The sequence below is a fragment of the Amblyomma maculatum genome, chromosome 7 (genome assembly GCF_055883805.1).
Source record: "Amblyomma maculatum isolate TAMU_Amacu chromosome 7, ASM5588380v1, whole genome shotgun sequence".
NCBI lineage: Eukaryota > Metazoa > Arthropoda > Arachnida > Ixodida > Ixodidae > Amblyomma > Amblyomma maculatum.
The window spans coordinates 26,940,166-26,964,958 of NC_139350.1; the positions used below are offsets into that span (position 1 = coordinate 26,940,166).

General features: G+C 43.6%; 1 pseudogene; it reads left to right on the forward strand.

Annotated features, from left to right (window-relative positions):
* The first annotated feature begins 6,010 nt into the window (after positions 1-6,010).
* Positions 6,011-7,511, forward strand: LOC146182857 (uncharacterized; annotated as a pseudogene).
* The last annotated feature ends 17,282 nt before the right edge of the window (positions 7,512-24,793 follow it).

Genomic DNA, 24,793 nt, shown 5'->3' on the forward strand with positions numbered 1-24,793 from the left:
GTGAGTGCGGCGGTGGGTAAGTTGGCGCTTTCCCGCCACCGTGGTCGTATGTTGCACTGTGAGCGAAGCATCGTGTGGAGGTTCTTTGGTTGCGATTATCACGAAGTTGGTTTTGTTTACATCGGAGCGCGAAGTGAAGTGAGACCCGTACGCACTGAACTCTTCGGAGGAGTCCGTTGCTGAGATAGAGCTTCTGCGCGAAGAGAACGTGTTTAAGAAGTTGAACAGTTGCAGGCGTTTTGGATTCAAGGCGAAAAGCGGGGCGGACTGAGCGTCTGCGTTCCGGTGAGTGTTTTGCTTTTCCTTTTCGTGTTGATGCCAGTCTTGTACAGTATGTGCTACAAGATAATGAAGCGCGTATGTACATATTTCCGGCAGGCAAGCCAGCCTCGTCGGAAAAAAAAGAGGGGGGAGGGGGAAGGAGAGAGATAAAGAGAACGAGGTTTGTCACTACCGCGGACGCGACATTTTCTTTCTTTTAAATGGTGACCGTTCTTGACGGGTTGTTCGGCACAGTGTTGTACTATTTCGATACGGTACCTGCGCCGTAGGGTAATGCTGGCGAGTTCTGGAGGCAGCGGCGATGCTAACTAAGCAGTGAAAAAGAGCGCCAACTCATTTTAGACAAGAAATGCAATTTCTTTACCTATGACGTGGGGCAGCGTACAGATCGCTTCGCTTTATTTTTTGGTTAGTATATACCACACCTTAATTATGATTTCCATTGTTTATTTCAGTTTACGCATGCGAGGAGTTCCCGGATGTATCAGCATCTTACACAAAGAACTGCCTGGCGTCATACCTTGCGCATGAATTGAAATAAAGCGAACAACCCAGCTCATGGTACGGGTTCAGCAACGATGCAATCCTTATTTCGTTTGTTATTAACGCGCATTTTAATTCTGTGTTCCTTTTCCACTGCGGAACGACAGAAAATGATGTATGATCAACGGTTAGCCAGGGGCAGACACGAGCTGGTTTTCATTAATGCAAAAGTAATACAGCACATATCCTTGCTGCGATCAGTCAACATATTCTATGTTCTGCTCGACCAATCAACAATCTAGCCAGGTCAGAGTATACGTTATTAGGTGAGCATGTATAATCGGGCTTAAAATAACAAGATCTTTTTTGTTGTTCTTTTAAGCCTCAATATACTTATCATTACCAAGCACTGATCTGACAGGATTGTTGATTGGTCGAGCAGAACATATAATGGGGTGAGTTATCGCAGCTAGGAGATGTACTGTACTACTTTTGCATTTATGAAAATCACCTTGTGTCTGCTCCTGGGAAACCGATGGTCGTGTACTATTTTCTGTTGTTCAGGAGTGGAAAGGTAGCAGAAAACCAAAAAGCGTCACTTGCAGAGCTTGTGAAGCATTTGAGCCTGAAACCAACAGAATTTCAGTGGTGCGAATTCGAAAAGCGCTCTTAAGAAACACATGGGCCACTATTCCAAAAGAGCTCAACATGGGGTCAACACGGCACCTTCAAAAATGTTGATGATTATCGATAGAGTTTCAACAGCGTATGTTGACGCATCTGATCCGAATTTCTATAGACACCCAATATGCATTTTTGTAAGGGGAGCGAGTTTTCGTATAAGTTTAATTTTGTCTATGATGACTTTTATCCGAATCATGACAATTATTTGCTGGTGGCTACCTTGGTTCCCATTTTCGATAACCACTTGCAACATTTTCAATCATATGCTGTAATTGCCACTGATGCTGCACATTGTGAGAAAAGAGCGGGGTTTGGTATTTTTCCTTCTCAACTTAATTGGGCTTTCTTCCTTTGCCTCTCAGATTATACCCCCTAATTTGCTTGTGAAATCTTTTGCAATTGTTTTAGCCACCCCAAGAGCTTGTTTATATCACTGCAGCTTTATTGTGGCGACAGACGCTCTTTCAGTTTGTACTGCCTTGAATTTTAGATTGCATCTATTTTTCGTCGGCAGCTTTATGACCTCGCAACATCTTATATCAGTTGAATTAGACTTTGTGTGTTCTGGGCCATTGTGGATATACAATGAACGAATCCGCGTACTTTCTTGCGTCAGCTTCCTTGAATGGCCCTGTCCTTTCATTACTTCCGTACTTCTTTTTATGGGTGGAGGCGCGATTCAAACTATTTATTTGGATGAAGATCTGAAATTCACCCTTTCTATCTTTTGAAGACTTGCAGCATTTGAAGTATACATGGAATCCAGGTCAGTATCTTTCCCTTCAGTTCGAAGGGTTTCTTACAAATTTCAGGTGTAGGATTCCTCCCCTTAATTTTTATCTTCATAGACCTGGTTGTTCTCCTTCAGTCATGTGATCATACTGCTATGAACCTGAGACATTGGATCATTTTTCCCGGTCCTGCCACGCCGTTTTGCCTCCCTGCAAAAACTCTCCCTTGAAATTGCTTGCAAACATTTATCTGCATTCTTGAGTGTTGCAAATTTACTTTCCTTTTACGCTACTCTGTCGGGCATCAGCAGCGGGACAGTTCGCTCCACTGTAAGAAATTTGATACAAGCTCTGGTACAACTCTCTGTTAGGTCTGCCGATTCCGCTGTTTCTCCTCTCCAGGTTCTTATTGAGTTAAAATTAATCTTTTTTTTTGCAAATGAGTACTGCTTTTTGCAATCATGCATATTTATAAGAATTAGTGTATTTTTTAATCTCATATCAAACAGAATATTACCGTTTTGACTTGGTTATGTGCCATATCTTAGGGCACACCAACAATAGCAACCGCTCCTTCGGTGAAATTGAACGTAGCTCCTCGACTTCATTACATTAACCAACCTTTCATCATTTATTTGATCATATTCTTCCTCTTTCATAATATTATGTTTATGCCCCGATGTAATAAACATCGCCAAAAAAATAAAGTAGAATCAAGCTAGACATGTGCTAGCTACGTGTACAACTTGCGCCCCTGCGCCCACAGTCGAGAGCCCTTTGCTTCGGGATGCTTTCCGATACGATAAGTAGTTCCTGCTGCACTAGCGCAGATCCTTCGCACTACATCGGCTACGCTAGCAGAAAACGCTATAACGCTATACGTGTACAGGGTGTGTCGACAGAGCATCTCATCAGAACGTCTCGGCAAATATAGTCAATCAGTAATAAGAAAATTGTTTAGGGAGAGAATGTAGAGGGATCGATTCCCATAGAAGGTCGTGAGTTAGTCCAAAAGAAGGACGTGCGTTCTCGTCCCGAAGAGCGACGTGGGTTCGTATCCATCGCTTCCGCAGTATAAGAGAAATGCTTTCAGATTACTGTACTTACGCCGACTTACACCACTGGAACTTTTTCTTTTTGGTTGACAATTCACTTAGCAAATGTAACGGCCGCCTTGTGAGCTCTTGTCCGCTAAAATTATATTATATCACAGGCAATTAAAGGCGCACTATCTGTCGCAATCGTTCTGTGGAGACCTAACCGTACCGGAAGGGAAGGAATGTGGAAGTGAAAGCGGAGAGAGAGAAAGAGGTGCCATGATCAAGGACTACAGAGTAATTTCGACCACCTGGATCTTTAACGTGCACTCACATCGCAAGGCACAGAGACGCCTCTCCGTTTCTCCTCCATCGAAACAAAGCCGCCGGCGGTCGAGATCCCTATATTCAGCTTCTAAGTGACAGCTGATCGCTTGCCAAGGAAGTTTAGAGGAACTGTCGGGGTGAACCGGAGTTTGCCTGTTTCACTATACTATACTATATATTGCGGAGTCACATGCTACTTTCAATAACGGTGTCTCTTTATAAGGTAGACAATTTTATATACAATTTATAATAGAGATACCGAAATTGCGACATATTCACAAGAATAATACAGTATTTGATACCAGATAATGTGGACGCTCCATTAGCATCCGTTAAACGCAACTCAGTTTCATTAGTGACGTAGTTCTCTTCTGTCTGAAATGTTTTCTCTTTAAGGAGCATATGCTCCTGTTCTTCTGAAGTCGCGCTTTCGTTCGGTTGGCGCGTAATTGCTTAGCAGTAGCTATTGCATCCTTTTTGCTGCGATTGATGTGGGTTGAACAATTAAGTCACCAGCCTCATCTACTAAATTGCTTTTACGCGGTAACGTATAGGGGGTATTCACTGGCGCGCGATGCGCGGTGCATTGTGGGCAATTTCGGGGCAGTCGACCATTTTTGTGTCCTCCGGGGTGGAGGGTTATCGTGCGGTCCCGCGCATTCGTCGCTATGGTTTATTGCGCTGTCTTCGGCTGTAATAGCCGTACACTGAGCAGGCAACAGAAGCTAAAGAGTTGTGCGAAAGACATTAGCTTTTTTAAGGTTCCTAAAGTACGTACGAAAGAGTGCGAACGAGCAAATACGCTTTCCGAAGTGCGACGTCGCTTATGGCTGGCGCGGCTCAACCGCGCGGATATCACGAATCCTGACAAATGGCGGATCTGCTCACGGCATTTTGTATCAGGTATGTACACAAATACTGCCAACTTTAAGCGCTGAACTTTCGATGGACAGAGAAGAACACGGAATATAGCGAATGCATGCTTTCAGCGAAAAAAAAAAGACACGGGGCGAAGAAAGGAGACAGACGCAGGACGAACGCTGAAGCTTCAGCGTTCGTTCTGTGTCTCCTTTCTTCGTCCTTTGTGTGTGTGTGTGTGTGTGTGTGTGTGTGTGTGTGTGTGTGTGTGTGTGTGTGTGTGTGTGTGTGTGTGTGTGTGTGTGTGTGTGTGTGTGTGTGTGTGTGTGTGTGTGTGTGTGTGTGTGTGTGTGTGTGTGTGTGTGTGTGTGTGTGTGTGTGTGTGTGTGTGTGTGTGTGTGTGTGTGTGTGTGTGTGTGTGTGTGTGTGTGTGTGTGTGTGTGTGTGTGTGTGTGTGTGTGTGTGTGTGTGTGTGTGTGTGTGTGTGTGTGTGTGTGTGTGTGTGTGTGTGTGTGTGTGTGTGTGTGTGTGTGTGTGTGTGTGTGTGTGTGTGTGTGTGTGTGTGTGTGTGTGTGTGTGTGTGTGTGTGTGTGTGTGTGTGTGTGTGTGTGTGTGTGTGTGTGTGTGTGTGTGTGTGTGTGTGTGTGTGTGTGTGTGTGTGTGTGTGTGTGTGTGTGTGTGTGTGTGTGTGTGTGTGTGTGTGTGTGTGTGTGTGTGTGTGTGTGTGTGTGTGTGTGTGTGTGTGTGTGTGTGTGTGTGTGTGTGTGTGTGTGTGTGTGTGTGTGTGTGTGTGTGTGTGTGTGTGTGTGTGCGTTCGTGCGTGCGTGCGTGCGTGCGTGTGTTCTTGCGCTGAAAATATGCATTCGTCGTACCAAGACTAACTAACCAATCTTTCCACGTTAACGGAATGTAATGCGCAGCACGTAGCACAAAGTCGATCGGTGCGTGTTTCAGAATGCTTGACAGAGGGCATGCCTCGCTGATTAAAATGGTTCAAACAGTGCATCATGGTCGCATTAACAGCTGGTGTTTCGCAAATTGTATATAAATCTAACATATGTGTCTGTTCTGCACGAACGAAAATTTTCGCGCAGGCTCGCCCGCTGCCCTCTTCGATGAGTGCAATCCAGACTGGGCTCCTTCACTACATCTTGGCTATGACGCAAAACCTGCCGACGAGATAAGATACAAACGGCTGAAGACGCGGCGAACTCGGCGAGAGCAGGTAGCTCCCGCTGGTAAATCAAGTAGATGCCTGCATTATGTGTAAAAAAAGTGTTCTTGTTGCGAAAACACTTTTCTGTTTTACTTTCTCAGATGAACCAATGGATGCATCGGTCGAGGCACCTGCGGTAGTAGAACCTGCAACCTCAGAACCTGGTATGCGCTGTTTACAGTATGGTCTGCACTGCCACTCACACTCCATACCTTACCTAACTAGAAGTACCATTGATTGTATGTGAGTTTACAGCTTGCCATCAGCAGTGATATGTACATATTTTGGTAGCATTTGAACAAGAAGTTGATGTTGAAAACTTCAACATGTCTGATTTTTGCTTAATTATGCATTTAATGTTTTAATTTTCTACTTTCCTTTATACAACGGCAATGGATGAACCATTCGAAGCAGCTGCAGCGATAGAACAGCCAGTGCTTCTCGTGGAGCCTGGTATGTTTTTTTCTCAGCATTGCCTGTACTGCCAGTGCCACTCCATGTATTTTAGTTAAGTGCCACCGATTGTGATGTTATGATTACATTAGAGGTATTTACAGCTATAATGTCAAAAGTTTGGAGCCAAAGGGGTTAGCTTCAAAGTGTGTTGTGGGCTTATGTAACATAGATAACTCAAACTTTCAGAGGATTTGGGATGTTAATTAGTTCCTGTCACTGACAAATATGAAACGTGAGTGCATAACGAGCTATACAGCAAGGCTTAGAATGAAACTTCTTGAGATCTTTGATTTTGACAGAGGTTGTACATACACAGGTAGTAATCAGACAATGCAGTGCAGGCTTTGCACTAGCCTTGAAACGTCAGGCAGGTATGGGTTTCTGTGATTTAATTTCCTGTCCTCATTTTTGTCTGTTGTAGGTACAGGTTGCCAAACGGACATGACAGCTGCATACATCCACAAGCTTGAAGAAGAAATCATCAATCTTCGAAATGAGCTACAGAATTCAAAGGAGAACTTCACAGCAACAAGGTTTTCTGAAGATTGTCTTCGTGGCAATGATGAGAAAGTTGCATTCTACACAGGACTACCAACTTTTCTGATGCTTTGCTCATTGTTCAATATTCTCAAAGACCATGCGGCACATTCCTCTAGAAATCTACTCTCGCAGTTTGAAGAAATGATGATGTTTCTCATGAGAATGAGGCTAGGTCTACGTACACAGGACCTCGCTTATCGCTTTAACGTATCACAATCCACTGCATCAAGAATATGTGAAAAGTGGCTCGATGTCTGATATGACCGGTTAGGTGTACTTGTACGCTGGCCAGAAAAAAAGGATATTGTAAAGACAATGCCAACAGCATTTATGGAAAATTTTGGTCTGAAAGTGAGGGCAATACTGGATTGTTTTGAGGTTTTTATAGAAAGGCCAAGTTCACAGCTGCCTAGAGCTGAGACATGGTCGTATTATAAGCATCATAATACGGTTAAATTCCTACTGGCAATCTGCCCGCAAGGCATGGTCACATTTATTTCTAAAGCATTTGGTGGCCGAGCAAGTGATAAAACGATAACAGAGGAAAGTGGTATTTTGCAGTTTTTAGACAGAGGAGATGTTGTGTTAGCAGACAGGGGTTTTTTAATTGCTGAGAGTGTCGGAATGAGCTTTGCCACACTAGCTGTGCCTGCATTTACGAAAGGCAAGCAGCAGCTGTCAAGTGCTGAAGTTGAGCGAACCAGAGAAATTGCCAACGTTCGCATCCATGTTGAGCGTGTAATTGGTATGGTTCGAAACAAATACACCATACTGAAAGGTACATTGCCGGTGGAAGTGCTGAAAAAAAACAGCAGCAATGAGTGCCTAATAGACAAGATTGCAAAGGTGTGCTGTGCACTCACCAACCTATGCAATTCGGTTGTCCCATTCGAATAGTGCGGCAACCTCCTGTTGTGGTGGGCACCTGTATCTGTATGCATGTGTTGTTGTTTTTTTTTTTTTGGGGGGGGGTCATTTATGGTAGAAGAGACTCAGTAGCCATTCATCATTTTTTTTTTATTTCTGTCTTTGATTCTGAATCCATGTTCAACACTACACAGACATTGGAAGTTCATCTTGCAGCTTTAATACCAGTCATGACGATTTCCATGACGCTGACACATCTGTGTAACGTTGAGAGGAAGTGTGCAGAGCGGGTCAGAAAAATAAATCAAGTTAATGACATTCTAGTGCAATTCAAGAAAAAGAAATGGGCAGGGCATGCAGTGCGAAGAGAGGACAACTGATGGTCGCTTAGGGTAACACAATAGATTCCAAGGGGGAGAGAGCAAAGTAAGGAGAGGCAGAAAGTTAATGGGGCTGATGAGGTTAAAAAGTTCTCAGGGGTCATTTGGATGCAGCTAGCAGAGGACCGGGTTAGTTGATGTAATATGGGAGAGGCCTTCACCCTGCAGTGGGGATAGTCAGGCTGATGATGATGACACATCTGCACCCAAGAACTGCTTGAATTTGTGCAGCACAGGCACTGTGCACATCTCTGACGTTCACTCTGCAACTAAACTAGTAAAGAAACCTAAACCAAGATATTACCATCTTTTTTTTTTATTATTAGAACCTCAAGGGCCCCCAGATGGAACATTACATGAGGGGTAATTCTATGTAATTCATAAAAATGTATTCGTTACGAATTAAGGGGGTACCTTCAGAAAAACAGGAACGTGTGTAGGGAAAAAGTGCATGTGTCGCAAAGTGCAGTGACAGTAGATCTGATTGCGCTGCTCCCCTGTTCATTGCCTATTTTGTTTTGTAAACAGAGACACTAGTTGCTTTGTGGTTTAAAGCCTAGGATTTGGGCTCAGCTAATGTCAAATGTACACAATAATTTCACTACTCTTTCAAGTTTCCTTACACCGCATTTACTTGAGGAAAACAATTTTTTACTGTGAACATTGGATTCCTATACAATGTGTCAATTTGTAAGGCTAGAATTGAATGCGCTGGAGATTTACACAAGGAAGTGTACAGCTATAGCCAGAGTCAGTTGATTTGACAAATTTTTGAAATTATGCGGTTTTAACTGTGTGTGGGAAAGGACAAGAGAAGCCAATATGTTTACTCACAGGCACAACCTAGGGTGCAATTTGGTGCTGAACTATGTATGTGTATCCTTTCTTCTGTTGTGTGCTGTGTACAGTTGGAACCCTAAGTCTCTGACATAGTCAAACACATGCCTTAATGTGAATTGTACACTGCAACCAAAGGGAACCTTTTGCAACACAGCCAATTTGTAGGGCAAGTTGTGCTTTGTATTTATGTTAAAGTGGCACTATAAATAATGCTTTTACATGCATTGGTGACAGCTGGCATTTTTGGAAAATTCCAGTGACGTAGACAGGCTTTATTTTGAAGGCTGGTTTCCAGAACATGAGTTGCAGAACCAGTACCGGCTCTTCGGAGCTCGTTTTAGGCCAACACAACTGAAATGAAACCATTTCATTTCGCACTTCTTGTTGCCGCAGGCAATCATACAGCCTTCTTCAGGCCCCTTGCATAGGCAAAACGTTTGCGTTGTTGCATTTTCTTTAGCATTCGATGTTTGTGTTTTTTGACTGTCGAACATTGTATTCGAATGCTGAGCATTACATGGCAGTGGTGCCAAAGGCATGGGGCTGTTGCTGGTACCTTTCATTGTATTTTTCTGGCTGTCATTTACGCTGACATCTTTTGTTACTGAAGGTTCTTTACCTTTGTTATTTTTATTCTTGCTAGAGTTTGAGAACTGATGCGCAACTAGTTCTGGTAAGAGGACTTTCTTGAAGAAATTGCTTGCAGTGGCAAGTTGCATTGTGATGAATTCGTTGTTGCTGAAAACTCGTTCAACATTTATCTCTTTCTCATTCCACAGGACAAAATCTGCATATTCTGTTTTGCACACGAACATCTGTAATTGAATCTGGTAGTAGTAGCGGTGTGTTCTCTTTAGTTGCAGAGTGCCGTCACAGTCTTTGACACAGGTGTTTGTATCTTTGAGCAAATCGCTCAAGAGGCCGTCTTTCACTCTCCACGGACACTTTGCGTCAACAACTCCTGCTCCACAGCATGTACACTGGACAAGCATGTCAGGTGTTGCAGCCACGAAAGGACACTTCTGCGAAATAAAAAGTCCAGCTTGTTTGAATTCAACGTTCTGGTGGAACTCAGTCATTACCTGTTTGTACTTTGAAAGTGCCTCAGGCTCTTTTTCACGGCCATATCTTACTGCAGGTGTGGACAGCGTGCTCGTCGGTGGGGTACAGATACGGTTCATAAGACTTGCTGAGGGATCCTCTAGCCGTGTATGACACACGTCATACAGTGTTGTTCCAGTGATTCGACCTCTCCTGTACAAATGCCATCTAGTATTCATAGCCTGGTTTCTCGTTCTTTTCTCAATGCTTGTGATGGCTTGCTCACTAATTGTTAGAGTCTCAAATACTTGTTCACATTGTTCTAATAATGCTTTGTGCGGTAAGTCGGCTGCATTCTGATCGTAAAGCATCCGTAGGTCAGCACCACTGCAGCTTCTGGCTGCAGGTACAAATAAGTCGCTGTACTTTGGGTCTGTGCTTGCAACAGCAGGCTGAAGTCCGCTGGCAATCACGATATCAAAGAATGTTTCCCACTCTCTCCTCGATGTTGGGGGCGCGGGTTTTCGGGGTGGAATTTTGCGCTCAACGCCTGAAGTGGGACCCTCTAAACGACGTTTTTTCATGGTGGAAGATGAAAAATCCATCTCAACAATAGGCCGTGCCGTAATCTTTCGGATGTGCGCTGATAGCCAGCTGTTGTTGCGATCCGTGCACGATTGCTCTTCACGTACACGCACGCCGTATTCAAGATAAAATAATAACGCGGCGACGTGGGAGCAAGCTTCCCCTTTCCCGGCCATGCACATGCAGTGCGCTGCCAACACCTCCCCGTCGTCTTTTGCAGCAATCCAAACCTTCAAAGGTGGGCTCGCCAAACTCTGAGTGATTGACCTGCATGTGGAATGAAGTTAATTACCAGTGGTTTCAGCTCATCCATAAATAACACGTCTTGCGCAATTACATGCACGCCGTAGAATGCTTTTCCCGGGATTATCTTCATTCTCAAGTACTTTAGCTGGCCAGCTAAATTGCTGAAACCTTGCAGCTCAAATTTCCCGCGGAAATGGAAACTGGTCGTCAGTAGTTTTTAACATCAATTTTATTCGAGCCCCTTGTCCCATTCGATCAGAAGTCGGATGCTTACGTCGTGTGTGCCTCGCCGTGGTTAAGATGCTAGACCACTGTGCCGGAGTATCCGGGTTCGAACTCGACCGCCGGCTGCTGCGTTTTAATGGAGATGAAACGGAGAGGCGTCCGCAGCCTGTGCAATGCGAGTACACGTTAAAGATCGTGTGTGGGGGCGTAAAAGCAAACGCGACTCTCGTTGTTTACATCTGCAGCGCCCTCCTGAGATTCGGTGAAGGAAGGTAGGCGGGCCGACTTGTTTTGCGGAAGGTTAGTGCTTATTATGAACTATTTATAAATAATTAGCATTTGGCCAAACCTGCACTAAAACAAGAGTTTTGTTCGTGCATCGCAATCTTTTTAAGCTCAGAACGCGACGAGATGGCACCACCGCTGCCATCGCTGCCACACACGACGCGAACATCCGACTTTTTCAGATCGAATGAGGAAAATACCCCAAACAAACTTGGTATATAAAAGGTACTGACGACCAAATATTATTTCTGTGTAACTTTGAGCTTCAGATATTCAGCAGTTTAGCCGGGAGAAGCACTCTACGGCATGAATGTAAGTGCGCAACTAACCTGCGTTATGGCGATGACGGTGCCTGGGTTCGTCTGCTTTAGCCACGGCTGCTTAACCCACCCGCTTGTAAGGTAGTTGTGTCCTTCAAGTGATTTGTACGCCTTCATTTGGTTTCTGGTGACGAAGCTCGTTCGTAGCACAAGGAACTCGTGGATGTCACACATATTTATGCGCGGCCACAGATCGACACTTACCGTGCAGTCGCGCATATCGACTGCGAATGGGTCAGTGCCACACAGGTCGATTTTTTCAATGTAACGTGCTCTGTCCACATCGCGCAGACTTTCCAGATAGTTGAAACTATCAGTCATGATGGCGATTTAGTTTTTGACATCAATGCTGCCATGAAGTAGAAATGACAGCGAAGCGCACACGATTAACTGAACCGCTAACCGGCGACCGCACTAGTCGAAATATAGGACACAAAAATGGCGTCGGTCACGCACTGACGTAAGCTGTGACGTCATGTGAATACCCCCTAATGGGTTCGTCTGCCGAAAAGCAGTCTCCGTCACCGTACTTCCTAATTTACTTATCGCGTAAGAAAAGTCGAAAAAAAGTACGCATAATTTTGGTTAAAATTGTGACGCAGCCGTACTTTGTGGAGCGTTTGGGGTTGTGTCATGCCGTTTGGCTTTCCATGTGGCATCCGCCTCCTAATCAAGTTTGAGGCCCATTTGTGATGGGGATTCGAACCGTGTACCTCCAATTGAATCCCAGTGGACAGTCAGCATATTTTTTAATCAATCAATCAATTAATCAATCATTTATTTCAATAAATATACAAATTGCAAAAAATGTTGGGCCAATTGCCGAAGCTAGTTTAGGCCCGTACATACATACATTCACATACACAGCAGTGGAGACACGCTAAAGGACATGTAACATGTTTTCAGACTTATACACACGCAAACGTAGCAATCAATGAGCACACAAAGTACAAAAAAATCCTAAAATACATAACAGCAAAGAAACGAAAAGCAGGCATGCACATACACAAATTATTTTAGGCGACTTGCATAACTGAGAGATCATGGAATACCGTTCCCTGTCTGAAGAAAATGAATACAACCAAGACATACACATTTGGTAGCGCCAGAAATGTAAGCATTTCTTATCTCTTTTATTTAGTGTTATAATAATATAATTCTGTCAAAATAAAATCTGTTGATGGAAAATAAAAAGTTCTTTGCCATTTTAGTTTCAAGTGAAATATTGTTCCATATTTTTACACCGACATACTGTATTAGGTGCTGGCCGTAAAAGTTTCTTGTGATAGGAAGGTTAAAGTTTATATTGCTTGCATTTCTGGTGTTCCTGTTGGGTAAACAAATATTGTAATTGGTAAAGGGTGCGCATTCAGGAGAATGGCATTTACTACACAGCAAACTTTTATTTACGACGCAAGAGTAAAAGGGAGTATATGTAGCTCTGAAAACAATAAAGGTGTAGATGAGTGCCAATTTGGTATCGCCGTTGGCTATTTTACGCCATCATTTGCAAGTCGGTAGGTCCCACCTAGAATGACATAGTGCGCCTTCCTTTTAACCCAAACCAACTGTTAAGATGCCTGACTACTGTGCCGGGTACCCGGTTTCATCAAACCACATGCTGTGACATTCTGAGTTTAGTGCTTGATAGCCCTGTGCCGATTAGCGCTCTAACAATATTACTTCCTTTTATTTCTTTAGAAGACAAGGAAAGATCAAGAGAAAAGGAGGGGAAAGGAGGGAAAGAGCGGTAGGGAAACAAAGAGAATTAGGGCAAGAGATAGAGGATGCGGCCTGCAGCACATCCCCCCTCTTCCTTTGTCTCTACTTCTGATCCATGACTATCATTATCTATCACTAAATATATCGGTCACAATATACCAGAACATCCACTGACATCCCGCTGAATCTCGCGAGCACATCTCGCTCGCAGATGTCGCACACATTTTGTGCGGACGCCATTCATGCGTTGTTAAAAGCTTTCGCATTGAAACTACTGAGTTGTCGGCATGAAGGTTTGCAGTTTAGGTGATTTCCCTTTCTTAAACGGCACGATTCAGGTTCAGAGAAATGTTGATACGGCGCGAATCTTTTCCAATAAACCAATTTACAAAGAAGCTGACGAAACTTGATCATGCCTATAATTTTTTGCGGCATGCCAGGGCTCCTATTCCATGTTTGTGTTGTTTTCCGAGTGTCGTTTTCGCCTCACCTCAAGTCGTAATACTGGTAAAAACACCTAGTAATAATTGGTTTATAGGAAAGGAAATGCGAGTATCTGTCACTTATTTTCGTGGACAATTGAACCACGCAGGTGGGAGTGGTGGAAGGTGAGAGTGAAAGTGAAGAGGGAGAAAGGATTACCGTAGTGGAGACCTTACAGAGTAATTCAGACCCCGAGGGGACCTTAATGAGCACTTCACTTCGCATAGGACACGGATGCCTCTCAGGTTCGCCACCATTAAAACGCCGCCATCGGAGGTCGGGTCCGAACCCGGGTATTCTTGGAACATTAGTCTGGAATCTTAACTACTACTGCTCCACCGAGGCGGGATGCAAACACAAAACTGGATGTTCGGTGTCCACCCATCTCACGCTGCGGTGGTTACACCAATCAGAATGGAGTTAAAATTGTCAAAATGACGCAAACTGGGAATACGCGCCCAAGATTACGAGACATTGTAGTGTGAAACAGGCAGCAGCAGTTTTCAATGGGTTATGAACGTTTCACAGTTTAAACCGTACGTATTTAAGGGACCAACTGTGTGTATAAGTCACATCGTGCCTGACTGAAGGAGTTGGGATATTGTGTATTCGTTCTGCACGAGCGGTAAAGAAAAAGAGTGAGATATCGCCTGCCCTACTCAGCATATACTTTCATCATTTGAGACTCCTGAGCTGTATCTACGCGTATCGCTCTCACTTCATTTAGGATTACGTGGACTGCAAACCACGATAGTAATTTTGTGTGTAAGGAAGGAGCATTACTATTAATAATGCAACTTGACTTCGAGTCATTTCAAAAGGAGCTCTGGCGAGACGATGAGTATGGGGTAACGGAATTTGAAGCCATGTAGAAGCACTAGCTCTCTATAAATTTTCCTACACAGTAAAATTAGGACATTATTTAACTATGATTTTATTTTGTTTCACTAGTTGATACTTTGTTGCGTTAGTTTACTTAGCTCATTTCAACCTGTCTCTTTATCAGTATAACGTTCATTATGTCACTAATAATATGTACAGGCATTCCGTCGTACCGTGAATGAGATTTCTTGTTAAGACGAAATCCTTTATGGGCTCATGGGTGCGTGCAGAAAGTGTCCGTCCGCAGAAGATGTTGCACCATCACTGTCGAATTTATGAGTAAAAGAATGACTGTATGAAGTAGAGGGTGAGAAAATGCCTTTATAAAAATTTGCTTATGAGAATTAATTATTTAAAGCCTAGAAAAATAAATTCGATGTCGAAATAGCCATGGACATTGAAATAGTGTGCAGGCGTAAACAGGCACGGACGTCAAAATTATGTTAAAACCTTCAAAATTACTGCGAAGCTTTAATATGAGGCCTCATGATTGGTCGCAACATCGAAAATAGTCAAGAGGTAAACATACAAAAAGTAATAAAGATTAAAAAAGTCGACCAGTAAATAGGAAATTAACCAATGAAAAAGTAGGAAGAATTAAAAAAAGAATATAAAAATGACAATGCAGCGAAAAAACAAATTAGTGAAAAAGCGGTAATGAGTGCAAAGACTCGCAGGAAAGGCTTGCGCCTTACAGCAGTTAATATTTGAGATTCCGCGAATGTTTTGCTTCAGGAGGTACATACGTTCCTCGGGCAATCCTGGTTGACCTCAAGCTGGGAATCATGGACGCTGGGCGCTCGGGACCCTTCGGATAACTATTCTGCTCCGACAAATTTGTGTTCGGTAAGCGGCTGCTCCTAAATGTTTGAAGCAACCTCGATGGCTTTCCATTTTTGAAGCGAGAGCTAAACTACTCCAGCTTTTTCGAGCTGTCATGCATCAGGGAAGTTTTCACCTTGGACAACCCTGAAGGTCAGGCAGATACTGCGCCTTTCCTTCCTTATGAAGCATTGTAAAATATATAGAAGAAAAAATATGAAAACATGATCTTGGCCTGGTTAGGTGTAGGTGTCCACAGTTCCATGCGTCCACTGAAATGTATAATTCTTCTTAATTTTTTGAAAACCTAATTTAAATAAAAATTATGAAAAAAAAACGCAGATTGAAAAGCATGTCTTAAAGAGCATATCGCTGCAACACTCACAGCTTTCGCTCTATAACTAGGTTCGAGCTATAGTTAAACCACAATTTTTGTTTCATTGCTGAACACACAAAAATAAAGTGCATGCCACTTAAGAGGGAACATTTCGGCTGGAGGTTGAGGGTCGTCCGTTTTTAGGCCGAACGCCAGGGTGACCCCGCTCTTCAAGAGGAAAACCGCTTGAAGCCCCAATCTGCTGCCGCCAGTTTGCTTCTCTTAGCGGCCTTGTCGGATGCATGGCTCTTCAGAGCGTCTGCATGTTCGACCATTCATTAACCTAAAAGAGCACGGTCATACAATATTAGCGTCCGCTCGCTCATTATGTTATCAGCTCAATTGCATCGTGGACCTGCATATCTCTCAGAGAAGATCTCGACTATATTTACAAGATTTCACACAACTGTACAGGGACGAGAAATTTCTCACCACGAGACAGAAGTCAACAATAAGTTAAATCAAGGGAAGTATATGGTGATTCTTTTTAAGTCACGTAATTACCTGTTATGGTAAGAGGGGCCCCCAGGTAGAAGGCTTAAGAAAGTTTATATAAAGACAACTGCGTTTCAGACCTGCAATTTGATTTTATCACTGCTTCAGTTGCGCCAGTGGTTCGCCTTCGGAGTTCGCTCCACGTGCGCTCTCCATTCCCGTCTTTTTACATCCAACGCCTCCAGCGAAGACTTTCGTGGCAGCGAAAGAACCTACCCAGGAATTTTCTGGCAACTCAAATGAAACATCCTGATTTTTCGGGTGCCTCGAGGACCCGGGGGATTAGAGGTGAGGAATTAAGTGATCAGTAGTGGCCTGCTATATCCGCCTTGCACACAAAGCGCCACAACGCGTCCTGCATGTGTCACTCGTTGTCGACCTCGAGGCCGAATCTATTCTTCGCTAGTCGGTATCCAGCAGTTTTGGGCGGTGCTTCCGGCGCGGACTGTCCAAGCCTTGGAATTCCCTCACCAGGTGACATATTGATGAGGTCTCGTAATGTCTGCAGGCGAAGCGTCTTTGGGCGCCCGTCTCGAGTGGTTTGGGCGCCCGTCTCGGCTGCGGGAGGTGGTCAGTTCGAAACCCGCCGCCGGACACCCACCGGTAAAATTGGGTACAAGCGTCCCCCGGCCCGGCGCCTGGCTCTTTCAGGGGTGTGCGTTTGGGAGAGGCTCTGCTAACCCTGCTGTGCTCCTTCGGGGGCTTAGTTTCGAACAACCATGGTCTGCAAAGGCCGTGCTGAAAACATGGAAAACATGGAAAACATGGAGAGGCTTCAGTGGGGTCATCGTGGGCTTCGCTTTGAGTGCATGTGCGCCTGCGGCAGCGCCAGCGGGCGATCACGTCTTCGGTGTAAGCCACGGTGGTCGGAAGTAATCGGGTCTGCATAAAAATCATATCATAGTATTTTGTGTTTCTGGTTCGTTTCGATGAAGGCGAAATGGAGAGGTTTCAGTTCACGTTAGAAATTAAGAATGAGATAGCCAAGAGATCGAATCACGGTTGTTCTGAGTACTTTATTTTACTTGTTTTCTCATTCATTGTGGATTTCGCGTTTCAACGGACAAGGACAACTCCGACGCCGGCTTTCTGCGACACAGGGCTCTCACGTTATCACCTAAAATGAAACATTGCATAAAGGAGACTGCAAAGTTGTCAAAATGTTTAGCAAGGAAAGTCAATGTTTGGTGATGATAAGTATCAACATAAAAAAAGTGTGAATAATAGAAAGTGAAAAAAAAAAACACACATTGTTTCTATAGGGCCATTTGTTTAACCTACACCAGCTACACCTGTGCAGCAAAAATGAATTGTAGGTATAGGAGATTTCCTACACTGGTGTAGCTGGTGTAGGTGAAAGAAATGGCCCTTGCGTGTGTAACACTATTGCGTCATAACCTTCACAGTGTAGCTCCTGGCGTCGCATAGAACGCATACGGCGCGTTCCGCTGAGCGCGTACTGGGACACGTCAAGTTTCAGGAAACGGTGTCTAAGCTTAGTGGCGGTGTTATCACCCTGCCGGCTACAAACAAGAAATATAAAACTGATAAAAAAATGAAAAACATCGTCCGCGTGCGCTTGCTACATTAGGCTAGCAGAAGCGGGTTTCCCCGACGCTACCCGAGGCCACAAGTGCGCATGTGCCGTAACCATGGCAGCTAGGGGCCTCGATCCACAGATGTTGGCATCATACATGGCAAAATTACTTTTGAAAAGGAAATAAATTACATTACTCATTACTGCTTCCCAAAAGTAATGAAATTACATTACAATTACTTGCACTGAGTAATTCAATTACTTTTAAATTACTTTCTCGTTTCCATCCATGCAAAAACTAAGTAAAGCTAGTAAACAAAACAACAACTTGCTCTCCAGACGCAAAGCACACACATTCTTTCGTCTTCTCGAAAAATTCCGATCGAGAGCTATTCCTCCCCTCTTTCCTACAGCACTTGCCATTACAAAAGCAAGACAACCGCAAAAAAAAAAAAAAAAAAAAGAAAAGCAGAAGCAGAAGCATGGTCGAACGGTCGTGAAATGACCGGCGAACGCAGCAGCGTATTGCTGGCCCGGTGCTGTCTCCACTCCCCGTCCCTCAACATGTAATCGCCATATCAGAAAATAAACGTTTTTCACTCACACTCACTCCGCCATTTCAAGGCCCCGAAGAAGCTAGGCTATTTATTACTTGCTCAGTCCCAAGAATCGACATCGGCACCTTGTCCTCACTGTTCAGTAATGCTCAAGCCGCGGTGGCTCACGCCATGGACCCTCCCGCACATCTCCGCCTCTCTCTCCCCAATCCTCTCCAGCCCTGTGGTGACGAGTGTAAGAAGGCACCACTGTGCCCTAACCGACGCAACAGGGAGTGCCACTGCGCCACGCTCACGAGTCACTAGTTTTCAACTCCAGCCTTCTTGCACCATCTCTCCTTTCGGCATTCCCTTGACGCCTTGTATCCTGCTGCTCGGAGAATGGTTGTCGCTAAATGACCCTGCTACACACGAGGTCTCAGACGCACTGTTCTGCACAATTCTGTCTTCTTTTGCCGATCCGTTACGCTGGCTTCGGCTTGCCGCACGTCGCTCCTGCTTTCGCGGCACTCTACTTCGTTGTCTATTGAAGGAGTAGTGGCGCACTTATGTAAAAGTAATTTTGAAAGGAATTAATTACTTTTGCTCCGAAATTACTACTAAAATGTAATTCATCACATTATTAAATTAGCAACCCGAAAAAGTAATCCCTTACATTACAAATTACCGAAAGAAGTAATTAAATTAAAGTAATTTCATTACTGTAATTCAATTACTGCCATGTCTGGTTGGCATACACCGCGCCGGTTTCCACTGTTGTACCTAGTGACGTCATCTGCCTCGTCATGTAGCCTCACTGCGCATACGGAAACCGTTCTTTGGTCACGCAGTGACTCATTAGGAACGAGGTGCTCGCAACAGAGAGGAAGACGAAAGTAGCGGCATTTCAGCAGAAGAGAAGCGTAGTTTCCGCTCTTCGCACGCGCACGCCGCCGCGGAGTGTTGACGGAGTCTAGTAGGAAACAGTCTACCGGCATCGCATGCGCAGGATATTGAAAGTGGGTTCTGCACAGAATGCTGCTGAACTTTGATGCGTTCAATGGAACGCCGGTTGTGTTCGATGCAACGCTCGGTCGCCCGCAGCCAAAGTTTTCGCTCCATAATCGATTCAGCATCGTTGAGCCCCCTAATATTTTGTTACATTTTGTACGCGAGGGCACGTATTCTTGGTGGGCCGATGAGGCACCTTAATGCTTTAGTACAGTCGGTCAGTAATGATTTTTTTTTGTAACTGGCACGTTACGTCCTGAACATATAGCGACAGAAGTTAGACGGCGAAGTTCCGCATCCGAAGAAACGCCGCAGTTATTAGGGGTGCGAGTTTTGGGCGACCTCTTTGAGCCTGTAGAGCGGCAGTTGTAGGCGGCTCTGGGAGCTTGTAATGGGTCGACCGAGCCTGTACCGGCAACGGCAGCTGCCTTTTATTGAAGGTGAAACGGAAGGCTCCTATTAGGTTTGCTCAGCCGCTTACCGCGTCATTCTACACAAGAGATCCTCATCTGGCTGTTAACTTTCGCCGCACAAACTAATTTTCAGTTATTAGAGTTGGCCACAAAGGACACGTTCCCTGCAATTTTGTTTTGTTGCTAACGCCGAAATTCTATCCATTGTGAAAAAGATGTGGCGTTTGCAGTGAGCAAATTAGGTGATTTCGAGAGGTGTCATTAAAGACAGTGAAACGAGTCTCACGAAGTAACCACCTCATAAGCTCACACACATATAAGCACAAGACAGGAGCGCATAGATTTAGCAGGAAGTTTATTTATTTATTTATTTATTTATTTATTTATTTATTTATTTATTTATTTATTTATTTATTTATTTATTTATTTATTTATTTATTTATTTATTTATTTATTTATTTATTTATACTGGGACCTGCAGCACCCCAAGGATATTATTGCAGGGGAAGGGGGACATTTTGACGAAAACATATGTCCTAAATGGACGTGTAAATGAACATATATCGGCATTAGACTTGCACTTGATATTTGGTACTTTGAAGACAAATGTCAGATCTTTATGGCAATCTCGTCCAGCTCTACTATGCCCTGTAGTCGATGCACAAGCTCATGAAAAACATCAAACTTAGCTTTCGTCGTAGTCCGCTTCTTGCGGGTTATTTATTTGATGTTTCAAGCAGTACTTTCAGTACTACACGAGTTTTCACATAACCATAGTGATTTAGAGAGTGCAAGTTTAAAGGTTTCGAGGTAGTTATCTGCCTTGGGTTTTGAAGCGATATCTGCACTACGCGAAATGAAACCAAAGTCACCGTGTGCTTTCGATGACTTTCAAACAGCTGTGCGATCGAGTTGGAATTTAAGGGGAACGAGATGATCGAAGGCAACTTTCTTTTTGACTCAGAGTGGTACAAATTAGTTCACTGTCTTGAAATGGCATCAAGGCTCAATGGAATATCTTCAGCAAGTTTTGTTTTATCACAGCTTACACGTTGCTCGTGGAATGGCTATCACGACTACAACATTAACTATTGGTTTTAATATTTAATAAGAACTGTTGTCTAGATCAAGTCCATCTTGATTTATTTATATTTAAGTGCTCTTCTTTTTAAAGATGCTGTATGCACCCTCTCCTTATGTTGAGAATGCATCATGGCCGAAGTAATTGTTAATAAAACAAATGTGAGCCTGGACAGCAAATCTGAGGCTGTCTCGATACAAAGCATATGTAAGTGATTAGAACAAACAAACGGTATTCAAATCTGTGCATCGATTGCGGTGCTATATTTTTCACGAGCAAGGTGATATGCCCAAAACAAGCCTTAAAGTTCTCATCTAGCATACATTACTTATGCACATTATATTGTGTATATATCTTTTTGAATAGTGCGTAGTGCTGTGCGATGAAGTAGAAGGAAATCTCTACTCCGGATTCACAAGATGCAACTGCTACAGCCATACAGCGCCTCCCTAAACGCCACCATCTCTTGACCAGAACTGTCGTTATTCAGTGGACCCCAGGTCATTCGGACGAATCAGGGGGCAATGCGGTGGCACACGTCGCGGCTACCTTGGCAGGTGGGATGTCCACATTTACTTCCCCACCCCCTTGCTTCATCCTTACTCGACCTTTGACGGGCAACAAACCCCCTTTCTTGCCCTTATGCACTATACTCGGATCAGTCTTCGTAGCCTCAGTCAGCATCGCATGCAGGTGGCCACAACTGACCCACCTTTTACGCTAAAAACCCACCTCACCAGAAGTCAAGAAGTCTTTTTTGTATAAGCTCATCGCCAATGTGGCTTACACGCCACGCATTATGGCCCGCTGGCGTCAGTATACGGAGAAAATGATTACGTACCCTCACTGTACGACTCTAATGCACTGCGGCATATCTCATCTACTCTGGGATTACCCTGCTTTTTTTTACTGCATGCTCCGAGATCAAACACTACCGCATGGACTACCGTTCCCTCCTAGAAACTGATGCTAAAACAGATGATATTTGCCAAGTATGGCTGCCTAAGTAGCCTGGTTAGAGCAATATGATTTGAGTGAAGACCTAAACAATGAAGATTCTGTCTACTCCCCTTTACCCCCATCCATGGCCATGAGCCCTCCCATGCTTCCCATTCAATAAAGGACATTCAATCAATCAATCTCTTTGAAGCACTTGGAATTTGTTCTTGGGAGAAATGTTTCAGTACAAGTTAAGCTTTCGCCATTGGTGTCCTAAGAGACATCTAAGAGACTCTCTAATATTATTGCTGACACAACCTTAACGACAAAGCCTTGTAATGCTTTCGCATTAAAAAAAAGTGGTCTACTTGTGATACCATGGCGTACCTAGCAGAACGTTACGCCATGAAAGAGACGGCGGCGTGCGCTTCGCCTTCACTTCCATTTGGATTGCGCCAGTCGTAACCTTCCTGCCCACGAGTGTTATACTATGCTGTGTGATTGCGCTTGCGTGATACGTTGCAGTATGGATGTGCCATCTGCATCGTCAGATAAGTACATCTGCTTCAAACTTCCCTGGAAGTCAGGCACCAGGAAACGTATGCCGTCCTGAGTAAAGCAAACGGAGACGAGTGTGAAGGATCGTGATTAATTTTGCAGTGCAATGCGGGTAACTGCGGTGATCTCTAACGTTTTAAGCTTTTCAGTTTTAAACGACCGTTGCGTGTGATAGCGTTGTCAGTGACCTGGTTCAGGTGACATGCGCTAATACAAGCAATTACTGGTAGGCCTCATGGTAGGTAAGTACAACTAGCGTTGTCATCAAGGTGGTTATAAGAAACTCCTGCAGTGGAAGTCTTCTATACTCACCAATGGGCTCGGGTGAAGCCTGCGGCGGCTTGTGGGGGGTCAAGAAGCCGCCTGCCAAGCTTTGGGAAGCACTGTTCGCCAGCATTGCCAGTGTGTTTTAAGTGTGCAGAATGTTTTTTACCACATATGTGTGCTATGAGAGGAGCCATACTGGACGTCTCCAAATCAAATTGAACTACCTGGATATTTAAAGATCTTGACAATATCCGAGTACTGGGGCATATTTAGCTATGCATATGTGCCAAAGTCGCAGCTCTACCTAAATGTCAAACTTTTTAGTCAAGCCATAGGAAAGCTAGTATTATATAGTTAAGTAGCTTATGTTGAGTATAGTACCACTGGATTAATTGCGAGTCTTAAGTAAACATAACAAATTATTACCTGCTAATAAACATGCGACATCACCGAATGATATATATCTCGCGCAAATTTGCATTTGGCTCATTCTAGTCCCTAATTATTACTGCTAGAGCTAACTTGGAAGAAATGTTTATATGCATGCTATAGCGTCAAGTTATATACCTTTGGATATATTATGCCAAATAGAATTGCACTGGTCAAAGTCAAAGTGCACGTCATATATAATGACCGGTAATTAGTTATAATTTAACATTGAGATGTATGCTTTATACTTGAAGTAATTTCTCTCGGTGTCTCTCTGCATTCGTAGGTAAAGCTCGCTCTAACGCTTAAATGTACCTAGCTTCCGCCTAAAGTAGAAAATAGTATACGAGGAGCCATGTAAGTTGTCATAATTCAAGTCATTCCAAGCATACAAAATAACAATGCACGCAACAAGCCTCACTTTATTCAGTATTAAAAAAAAAAAAGAGGAGAAACATGGTTTTCCATTCCTCACAAAGCGAAACCCATATTGCAGTAAATAATTAACCTGACCATGGCACTGATACAGGTAACTTTATGAAGCTTGAAAGCAGCAGATGCTATCAAGTTCTGTGACAAAGCATTTGTTACCAGCTCACAAAGAAACCTGCAGCAAAGGATCCAGGAGGAAAATTAATTCCGGCGGGTTAGTCAGTTACAAAGCCTTGTCAACATGAACACGAACGCCATTTTGTTTTTGACAAACAGAATTTACTGGCTGAAAGATACTTATGACTGAAATAGCAAGTGGATCCAAAACTCGCAAATAGCAAAATAAGTAAATTATTAAATATCAGTAGTGCTACTCTGCTGAAGTGTAAACGAGGAATCATATCTTCGCAATACTTTATTCACCAATATTCCAAAGGTTTGATTGACGCAGTTCAGTTCAGGCGTTCAGTCGTGTCCGACTCTTCGTGACCCTATGGACCATGTCACGCCACGCTTTCCGGTCTCTCAACGCAGCAAACCACAATGCGACCTCGTTAATGCGTTCTTTTTTTTTAATTATAAACAGTGACACTACTCACGTTAATGCTATGATCCTAATGCTGCATACAGAAATTTCAATTGTTCTTAAAAGAAGTTATTCAGGCTTGAAAGCGTGGACCTCAGTTTGTCATTTGTACCATAGACATATTCCCCTCTTTTGTTATGCAATGAATCCAGTTTTTACGCACACCTCGACTGCATCTTTCCAAAGCTTGTAGAAATGCTTGCCCAAGAATTTTAGTCTATGATGTGCGATTCAACTTAGAAAACGTATTTTTCTCTGGTGACAAGGTCAGCACTTCTAGCACCAGGTGCTTTATCAAATAAATTGTCTGAATGATACCAAATTCTGCTTGCAACCGATGCAGCACCTTCTGCGCTCTTAATTAGCAAAAACTTATTTATTTCCTTTAGAATAGTGGGTTGCTGCTTAAGTGCAATGAATGCGAAATGAATTCATTAGTCCACGTAATCAAGTATAACCCAAATTAGTCATCTTTAACGCAATCTTAGTCACAACAATTCAACGTGGTCACCCTTAACTCAGCGTAGCCCTTCTTAATCTAGCGTGATCACCCTTAACCACACGTAATCCGCCATAATCTAAGTTAATCAAAAGAAATCATCCTTAATCCTATGTAAACTGCTATATTCCGGCTTAAATCATTCTAATCCAACTTAATTCGCCCTAATCTAACATCATAGCGCTGAATAAAATGTAATCCGCCCTAATCGCCCCTTACTCGCTAACTCATCATTAACTCATCATTATGCCTATAACTGATTACTGGCGCCTATAGCCGCACAGGGCATAACAGATCCGTCACAGAGCGTATGCACAACCGT